Raw genomic sequence first — 10152 nt, 5'->3', positions numbered from 1 at the left:
GACTCGCGATGGAGAGAACACACGGTGTGCAGGGTACATTGTTAGCCAGCGCTGGCCCGGCTCACCGTGGGTGCGCGGCCGCCGCTCCCCGCCCCGGGCAGCGGGCGCGGGCCCACGTGGAGCCGCGCGGTACCGGATGAGCGCGCCGGGCAGCCCGGGTCCCCGGAGTGCGCGCCCCAGCTCCCTGCCGCGGCCGTTCACGCCCGAGCGCCGCCGCCGGTCCCGCGTGTGCCCCGCTGAGGGGGAGGGGCGGGCCGGGGGTGGGGGCGGAGGGGTTGTGGTTCCACTGCAGCGGGGGCTCCTGTGTCCTTGTGCGGAAATGACACACGGAGTCCCGTCACGTCACGCGAGAGCGCAGCGCACGGACACACACAAAGAGAGGGGAAAATACACGGCACCCGCCCGCTGCCCCCAGCAACTCCCCGGGCCGCCCCGGCCTGGCCCCCACTCCCCAGCCCCGTGCTCCCCCCCAACCCCCACGTGGCGCCCCAACTCGGCGCGGGCCCGCTCTGCAAAGTACAGAACTCGTGTCCCAGGTAAGTGCGGGGCGGTTCAAGCCGGCCGCGCGGTGGCGGCGGCGGCGGCGGCTCCGGAGCAGACGTACGGGAGAGTGGCTGCAACATCCATGCTGGGGTGGGGGCGGGAGCAAGGGAGGAGACGCGCAGGGGGGCTGCCCGGAGCGCGCTCGCCAGGAGGAGCGCCCACCCCCGCGGAGGGCCGAGCCGCCGGAGTGGGCGCCCGGTGCCCACGGGCTCGCCGCGCCCATTGTGCCGCGCGCTCCTTTGTGCCCGCTCGGAACGCGGCGGCTCCATGGCGTTCGGGGAGCACGCGCGCCGCGCGGGAGCGGGGGGGGGGACGCGTAGTGGAACAGTCCGCGCTGCCGCCCCACTCGCGCCGCGCGCCGGCCCCGCACCCCCGCCAGACGCCGCGATGGAGCGGCCGGAGCCGCCGGAAGGCTCTACGAAGCCCGCGGTGGACTCGGCGCTCGCGTTCGGCCGGGCTGAGGCTGGGGACGGCTCGGTGTGCAGAAGGGGGTGTCAGAGCAGGAGCAGGGGGCGGGGACTGGAGGAAGATGCCGAGCGGGGAGCGGGAGGCCCGAGAAGCTGCCGCTCGGAGGGACGCTGCCGCCGGAGTCAGCAAATGGAGCGAGGCAGGCCCGCGGCGGCGGCGGCGGCGGCCGGGAGCGGACAGGGACGGGCCCCGCCTCCAGGGGGCGCAGTGCTCCCTCCCCGGCCATCCACGGCGCGGTTCGCGGTTCCCGCTGCCCGGGACCTAGAGGCGGGCGCCCGGCCGGCGCGAGGCCTTCCCGGCCGGCCGCCGAGCCGGAGCCGAGGCGCCCGCCGCCCCTCGTGACCGCCCCCTCTTTCTCGTACACGTGAGTTCCCACGCAGACTTGGTCCTCGCCGCGCCGGTGAGTTGTGCTGCAACGCTCGTGAGGGCCTGCGTGCCGACACAGTTTTTTTTCCAAGGTGTTTTTTGCAGAGGTAAAAGACTTTTGAGTATTCAGGTGGCCCGTCCGGAAGAATTTTACACGCAAATGCCAACCAGGCAAGGATGTGCGGAACAGGGCTAAGCACTTCAGTGTCAACTTCACCTTCTTAAAGTAATTTTTGTAACTTTTTAACTGTTCCCTGTGCCTCGGGGCAAAGCGTCGAGTGCCCAAAAGCTGCGGCTTCGGGAAACTGAGGCTAGGAAGTGAGTTCTCAGGCTGGGGCTGGCTCGGGATGGGCCCAGAGGGACAGAGACGAAGGAGATTCTTTGTTATCCACACTCCCAAACCCGCCCCCCCCTCAGTTTTTCTGGGGTTTTTGTTGTTGTTTGTTTTTTAACCATCTATTACTAATTTCCAGTTTCATGTCGCCGTACAGGACCCTGTCAGCTTCCTTCACCCTCAGTACTGAGATTTGCTGAGATTTTGTATCTTTATTGTTTTACATCCCGAGCCATTAACCCAGTGTCTGATAACTTAGTAGGTGCTCAATAAATTTTTGCTGAATGAACGGAGAGCTTCTTGGATTCCAGAAGAAAGTGGGGCCAATGCATCCTGTTCCTGCTAGTGGGCTAGCTAGCGTGTGCATGGCCCTTGAAATGAAATTCATGGAAAAACCAGAGCCTTTAAAATCTGTCACATAAACACTCCACCACTGAACGTGTGTTTTACCGTAGAGGCCATGTCCTTGTTGAAGCGATTTAACAGAAAAGTGTTATGTTCTTGCCTTCCCCCACCACATACAAAGCACTAGTAATAGTAGAGAGACCACTTACTACCTAGTAGACAAGACGGCCAGCATCCCAATAATCTGTTAAAGATACCACATGGACACATTTTCTTTACCCTCTTCCAAACTTCTGGGCTCCTAAGCATCTCATAGATAAGCAAAAGAGGAGTAGAATGTCTAATAATTAGGAAGAAAAAAACTGGAATCATCTCTGACAGAAGTCTGAGTAGGTGAAAATTTAATCTCCTGCTGGAATGTCCCACCTGCCACAGGTGGGACAGTCCAGCAGGAGAGCTGTTTAGAAAGCCCCTGCAGCAACAGGGAAAGAAACCACATACTTTTATGAATTGTATTGACACCATGGTGAAAAACTGGGGGATCTGTCTTTTAAAGACCTCAAATTTTATAACGGAGAGACACATGAAGGTTGCTAGCCAACCAGCGAAAATAATTTGGTGTTAGTGTATGGGAGGTTGGGGTGTAATGTTTTTGTTTTTCCTGGCACTTAATTTTTTTTTTTTTTTTTTTTTTTTTTTGGTACGCGGGCCTCTCACTGTTGTGGACTCTCCCGTTGTGGAGCACAGGCTCCAGACACTCAGGCTCAGTGGTCATGGCTCACGGGCCCAGCCGCTCTGCGGCACGTGGGATCTTCCCGGACCGGGGCACGAACCCGTGTCCCCTGCATCGGCAGGCGGACTCTCAACCACTGCGCCACCAGGGAAGCCCCTGGCACTTAATTTTGATGACAGATTATGGTACCTCTCCTGTTACTCATTGTACCTATTATTGGCTTAAGCAAGTTTGGGGGAATTATTTGTACAATCAGTCTTTGGGGTGATGGAACTTTTCTGTATCCTCTTGATGGTGGCTGCAGGGATATATACCTGTGTTACCTTTCATAGAACTGTACACCCCCTCCCTCCAGAAGGTAAATTTTACTGTATGGTAATTTTTTAAAAATAGAAATTGAAGTCACACACACACACACACACACAAAACATGATCCCAAAAGGGATATTTTATGTGCTTTGTATCACCTTGCTCTTGATGTTTCTTTCCCACTTCACATTGGACAATGGCTCTTCTCCCCTGTCTCATGTTCCAGTATCTCTTGCAACATTATTATTTCAGCCCAGGCTCTTGTAGTTTCTGGAACAAGCTGCCACACGTGACCCGCACATGCCAAGCTAAGGGCTCTCCACACTGGCATCAAGCCTTCAGTGTGTCAAACAGGAGAGGTGCGATTTCATTTGGAGTGGCATTAATGCCTGGCTTGTTAGTCCCTGAATGATCAGAGTTTTTACAAACTATTGTTTTAGAGCTAAGTTTTTCTCAGCAGCTCACCTGGTAACATGCCCTTCCTCTATTTTTAATTTAACTTGAAACACATGTACGGCCATCCCTCAATATTTGTGGGGGATTGGATCCAGGACCCCCTTCAGATATCAAAATCCACAGATGCTCTAGTCCCTTACAGCGAGTCCTTCATATCCTTGGATTTCAAACCCACAGATTTGGAAGGCTGACGGTATTTAAAATCAGCACTTTTAGGTTTTTGTTCTCTACTAACGGCCACCTCTCCTCTCCTCTTGTCTGATGATCAGTTATCACTGCCCAGTGAAACACAGTATCTGTAAAGGTATTGAATGCTCAGTTGAATAAATCACATGTTGGTCTTTTCTTGTTTGCCAGGGGCTGTTGGTTTGAGCATGGAGCTAGTAAATTGAAGCGGGGAGGCTGGGGATGTGGAGGCGGGTAGCTCACACCCGACTGTGCCCCAACTCCAGTTAGCTCATGTGGTCACAAGACAACACATTTGTAAAAGTGGGAAGTACAGAGGAAACTCTGCTTATACCTCTTAGGAAAATTAGTCACCATTGTCCAGTCAGTCACATGGGTGGCTGCTGGGATATGCTGGCCCTCCTTTTCTCCTTGACCCCAGCTTCTGGGTTCCATGGTTAAAGTTAAAAGCAGAGTCTGACTCCTCCTACCATTGATGTCGAAGGAGGTAGCCAGTCCTTCGTGAGGCCAGGGAGGGCTTAATAAGTAGAAGCCCTTAGCTGAGGGAGACATCACATTTAGTCACATTCAGAAAACGCAGTCTCGGAAGGATGAGACGCCACATCGCAGGCAGGCAGGGCTGTGCGGTTGGCGCTGAAAGATAAGGCTGTTCTCTGACTGAATAAGGAAAGCGGCGACAATTACAGCTTTAGGAAACTCAGGGGAACATTGCCCTGGTTTTGTGAGGACTGGTATTTTTCAAACTTTATTTGAAGATGTGTCTAAAAATAAAAACAAATTGCAAACATGTCCTGCAAGTCCCATGGGCTGGATGCCACAGCCAAGAGGGCTGGGTTCTGAGATCCCCAAGGCTCCCAGCCGTTCCTGCAGACCCAGAGACGGAGCCCAGCAAGAGTGGATGGCATGGGAACATTCTTACCGTCCTTAGGGAGAGCATTTTGATTTCACCCCTTCCAGTTTAAGTTTCTTTTCTCTTTCATTTGAAAAAAAGTTACAAAACTTTTTAAAACATTTTATTTTAGTTTTAAAAAATGTTCACTGTTAAGATGCACTTTAAACATCTTTTAAAAAAAAAAACCTTTATAATAAGTAATGTTTACTGAGTGCTGTGTGCCAAGCACCTTCTCCTTTGTAGTTTTCACAGAGTCTCTAGAAGGAAAGGTAGTGTGTGCAGCTCCTTTTACAGAAGAAAGCACCAAGGCTTGGCTGGGTAAGCCACTTGCCCGGGATTAGAAGCTAAACGTAGGTGAAGCCAGGATTAGATAGAACACAGGTCTTTCTGCCCCTAAAGTTTAGTACGGTATTCCATTTTTATACAAATCAGCTGTACCTTCGTGATCGAAGGCCTACCTGGACTGTTGACTTGCTCCTGCACCTGAGCCCAGCCTACAAATGTGTGCTCCGCAGGGAAGGGAGAAGGCAGAGCGGGCATGGTCCACCCCCTTTCGGTCCCAGCTCTTCTTGGAAGGCTGGAATGAGGCCACCACCCCGAGTCCACCCGCCTCTTTCCCTCTTCTTGCTCTCCGCAGCATCTACCTCAAGTGAGGCGCAGCCCGCTGCCCCTCTGCTTTTCTGTCTGCAAACTAGAAGGACTGTTGTGAGGACTGCACCGGTGAACCTGTAAAACACTTAGACCTCAGAGGTAGCTCTGCATGAATGTCAGCTGCTGTCCTCGTTTTCTATGTTTAATTTTTAAAAATCAGTTTAACCTGCAGTGGGGAGGCTTCATGAATTCATATCACATGGCTTGGCAAGATGAAGTAAGGTTTAGTTAGGTCTTAGTTAAACTGTTTAAATCCTTGCATGTATTTTATTAATAACACCTTTAAAATGGTTTTGGGCCATGTGGCGTGCTTTACCTTTTGTATGTGGCAGGCAGGGCTGCACAGCCACCATCCCGGGCGTCTCAGGCTCCAGTCATTCCTGTTCTGGGGCTCTGGGGCTCACATTCTCAGGAGACCCTCAGGTGGTACGAGTTCGCCTCACTTTACATCCGGGAACAGGAGTGGAGGTCGGAAGGATTTGCCCCAAGGCGGCCTGGGCCAGGTCTTTGGACCTGACCTCATTGTGCGGGGGAGTCCTAAGTCCCGTGGAGGTTTCCGATGTGGTAGGGCAGAATCCTGAGTCAGCTGCCTAGGATTTGAATGTTGAGGTTTCAGGAAGCCCAAGTACTTCCCATTTCTGGGCCTGCTGCTTGTCCAGCGCCTCTGATTAGCCTGGGCTGGATTCTCCTAAAACGAACTCAGTGCAGAGGCACCCCAGGTCACTCCCAGCCCCCTGTGTGCGCCGCTAGAGGACATTTTTCTTTGGAAACCCGTGGGGCGCTTAGGGAAGAGCCCAATGATCCTGTGCGGGCAGAGGGGTTTGCCAATGATTTGCCATGCCAGGTGCCCCCTGCTTGCCTTACAGTGGTCTAGCCTCCAGCTCCTAACAAAGACATCCTCTCCCAACCCCCCAGTCAGATTCTCGCGTGACTCCTTATTACGCACTTTGAGCTGGTGACCTCCGGACACTCCTTCCTTTTTCTGTGGCCCAGCCACTCCTCAGCTCCCCAGACCTCCCCTCTCCTCTCCCCACTGCCTCCTGCTGCTTCACCCTGGAGCCAGGGCCCCTAGAGCAGGCCCCTGATTTGCCCCGTTTTGAGGAATCAGGGAAGGAGGGCTCCGGGTACAGGTCAGAAGTCTCCCAGGGTGCTCAGACACAGGCATGAGAGAACCCCAAAGAAAGCACCATCTGTCATCCAGAATGCAGGAACTCAGCAAGTCCAGCCCAGAGAATTGCTAAGCTGCCCTCCAGCCCATTTGTTTTCTCCAGCCAGCCACAGATTCTCTAAATGACCTGGCTTTAGCCCTCAGCTTGGATCCCTAATCCAGGAGACTTGGTCCTGGTTTGGTTTTTCGTTTGTTTGTTTTGTTTTTCCATTTTTTTTTTTGAATACAAAAGTATTTATTTTAATAAACTTTATATTTAAAATAGAATTTTAATCTGTCTACTCACAAAACCTAATTCAAAACACGATACATTTCTCTCTAGCTGATTTGATGTTACTCCATTACAAACAATACTCAATTTGTAATTGTTATATATTAAGAACCTGTACTAAATGAAGTCTGTTATTTTATCAGAAAACATTTCCCTTTAATCTTAGAGTGCTTTTTAAAATGAAGGCACCAACAAGAACTACTTTCAGATGGTACAGAATTTCTTATTTCTTGAAGATTCTGTGGTTGACCACTTCTTCATTAGTTACCTGCAGCAAGACACCCATGAAATTTCCATGAAATTTGACTTATTTTGACAAACACTCCAAGTATCAGGCAATGCACTGATGGGGCCTATAATACACCCACCAGGAAATGGCATTTCCTTAGTGTTCAAAGCTGATCTTTTCACCTTTTTGTTCACACCTTGGCTTGTGAACTGAGAATTTTTTCTGATCTCCCCGTCACCCCATACTGAGGAGCTTTTTACACCTTCAGAGGCAATAATTCAGAGACAGTTATGAAATGAAAGGTCTGCACTAGTTTGTCAGTTATATATTGTTTCTTAGAGCATCAGTATTTTAAAATATCTTCCTAGTCTGATTCCCTGGAGATCCCAAGAAGCTCCTGGAAAGTCAGTCTATATTTCTTTTCTTTTTTAAAAAATTTATTTTATTTATTCGGCTGCGTCGGGTCTTAGTTGCAGCACGCGGGATCTTCGCTGCGACATGCAAGATCTTTCGTTGCAGCACACAGGCTCCTCGTCACCCCGCGCGGGCTCTCTGGTTGTGGCGCGCAGGCTTAGCTGCCACACGACATGTGGGATCTTAGTTCCCCGACCAGGGCTCGAACCCGAGTCCCCTGCATTGGAAGGCGGATTCTTAACCACTGGACCACCAGGGAGGTCCCAGCATCAGTATTTTAAATACTTAAATGATTTGATTTTACATTTTTAGCTTGTTGCTATTTATGGGTATAACTTAGAATATGACCTGGCTAGCAGTAAAGATTGCTAAACTTCTTATTTTTTCATTTTAAAAAAGTCTCATTTTCAAAGAATTGCATGCTCACTGTAGAATATTTGGAAAGTAGAGGAAACTAAAGAAGAAAAATCATCCTAATTGGAGGTAATTAACATCTTGGCATGTTTCCTTCCGTCTGCTTTATGGCATTTTTCAATTACATTGTCAAGATATCCCCTGTGAACTTTGAAGTACATTGTTATCGACTGGGTGGTCCTGTAATGAACAATTGATTTTGAATCTTTACACATAACTTAATGTTCGGCTCTTTCTGTCAATAGAGGTTTTGAAGTCGTGTGTTGAGAAAAATGTGTAGAAGTTGACTTTCTAACTTTGTATATTGGAAATAACAATAGTGATCAAAGGTGATCTCAATCCAGGTCACATTGAGTTTGTCGTCCCTTCCCTTTTCTCTGCAGGTTTTTGTGGAATTTATCAGTAATTAACAGTGACTGATGGTTACAGAGGGCTTATTCTGCACCTGGATTTCCACCCTCAGCCTGACCCTAGAGTTCCTGCCTGTGTTTAACCTGAGATCAATCCGAAGTAAAAGACCCCCTGGCCCAGGTTCTTTGCCCTTCTGGCCTTTGCTCATTTCGTATCATAATTTTCAAGTGTATGAGGCTCTAAGTGACAGAAAGATTTGGCTATAGGTCTTTATAAGCTGAAAGTAATGAAGAAGATCAAGATATGCCCATTTACACCTTGACAGCGTTATTTCCAGAGCAAATATTTTCCCCTAGAATTTGCTTTAATGTCACTTCTTACCCCAAAGGAAAAAAATCTTGTAGATATATGTCAGAATTTAATATTATTTGTATCCAGATCACAAAATTGTAAGCACTGGTGGTCTTCTGCACACCTGTGGCATGCGGCCTGTGTTTATTAGATGTGAGGTACAGTTGTTATAGAAACCTTAATGTAATATCTTCTAACCTTGAGGTTCTGACTGCTCTTTCCTTCCTGTTACTGTTATCTTCTAGTGTTTACCCATCCTCCCCTCCAGCAGAAATTCCCAGAGTTCTGTCTTCATCCTCCAGGTCCTCCCATCTCTACCCTGTGTTGGTTTCAATCCCTGTAAATAAGCTATACAGTCGATCGATCCCCTCTGCACAGAGGACAGTCACCCCACCGGCACCAACAGCTCCCCATCACACAGTGGGGAGTGTAGCCACCAAAGCACAGGGCAGGGAGACCGGGGGCCACTCCCAGTGTATGGTCTCGAGCATGTTACTAACCTCTCTGAGCCTTGGGTCTCACACCTATACAACGAGATGATTTCTGAGGTCCCGTTTGGCTCTAAAACTCTGCCTCGGTTTCCTCACTTGTAAAATGAGACTAAGAAGAGTTTCCACCTCCTAGGATTGTTAGGTTAATTACACTTAGTAGCGCTCTTAGCACAGCATCTTCCACAGTGTAGGCTGTTGTTTGCATTGAGTCTCCGTCAAGTGTGCAAAAGCACTGGGTAGTGTGGCGAGGAGTTGGAAGGGAATGGCACGGCAGGGTTTCTGCCTTCCAGGGGTCGCCCAGGTGAGCTGGGGTGGCCCTCTGCTCCCACCACACCCCTGTTGGACACCTCCATTAGCACCCTCAGGGCTGACCTCAGCCAGGGACTCTCCCATCGGAAGCCCATTAACAGGCCCCCTTACTGGTTTTCAGCCCTTCTCTGTCTCCTCCCAAAGGGACTACTCACTCCAAATCCTTGTCTCAAAATCTACTTCTGGGGAAACTTACACCAAAAAAAGAAGTGATACTGAAATTTCCATGATACATTAAGCAAAAGAAGCAAGGAGCAAGGATCTTAAACCTTTTAGTCTCAAGATCCCTTTCTACCCTTAAAAAGTATTGAGGACCCCAAATAGCTTTTGTTTATATGGGTTCCTGTCAGTATTTACCGTGGTAGAAACTAAAACAGAAAAAGAAAAGAAGTTTAAATATTTATTTACCAATTCATTGAAAAATAACCAAAATAAATATATTACAAGTTAATGTCAATAATATTTTTATGAAAGAAATGTTTTTCCAAAGAAAATAAGTGAAAAAAATGGTATTGTTTACATTTTTGAAAATATCTCTAATATCTGACTTAATAGAAGACAGCTGAATTTTCATATCTGCCTCTGTATTCAATCTTTTGCAAAATAAGTATCATGTAGCCTCTGGAAAACTCTCCTGCACACCTGTGAAAAGAAGGGGGCAACAGCATCTCAGTTTTATTATGAAAATAGTTTTGATCTCATGGACCCCCTGAAAGGGCCTTGGCTGTACTGGTAAACTGGGTCTCCAAAAAGAAAAAAGAAAGAAAAAAACAAAGCCCAGAACTGTACTGGTTTGTAAAAATGTCACTTTCCATGGTGTGCCAATTTCAAGCTACCAGTTTGACTCCACTAGTGCTGGAGTTGGGGAGAG

The 10152-nt window shown here is 49.2% G+C and overlaps 1 protein-coding gene across 5 annotated transcripts in view; it reads left to right on the top strand.

Annotated features, from left to right (window-relative positions):
- Positions 1 to 326: 326 nt before the first annotated feature.
- Positions 327 to 10152, top strand: part of BEND3 (BEN domain containing 3) — a 35820-nt gene continuing 25994 nt past the window's right edge. For 3 of the 5 annotated variants that reach the window (XM_059083843.2, XM_067011554.1, XM_067011553.1), the window contains exon 1: positions 327 to 536. The gene's annotated coding sequence lies outside the window, so the exon portion shown is untranslated. Of the gene's footprint in view, positions 537 to 1332; positions 1412 to 10152 lie in introns of those variants that run through there. The other 2 variants (XM_067011556.1, XM_067011557.1) reach the window with 2 other exon arrangements.

Source organism: Kogia breviceps, chromosome 13, assembly GCF_026419965.1.
Source record: "Kogia breviceps isolate mKogBre1 chromosome 13, mKogBre1 haplotype 1, whole genome shotgun sequence".
Classification (NCBI taxonomy): domain Eukaryota; kingdom Metazoa; phylum Chordata; class Mammalia; order Artiodactyla; family Physeteridae; genus Kogia; species Kogia breviceps.
This window is presented reverse-complemented; position numbering and strand designations above follow the sequence as displayed.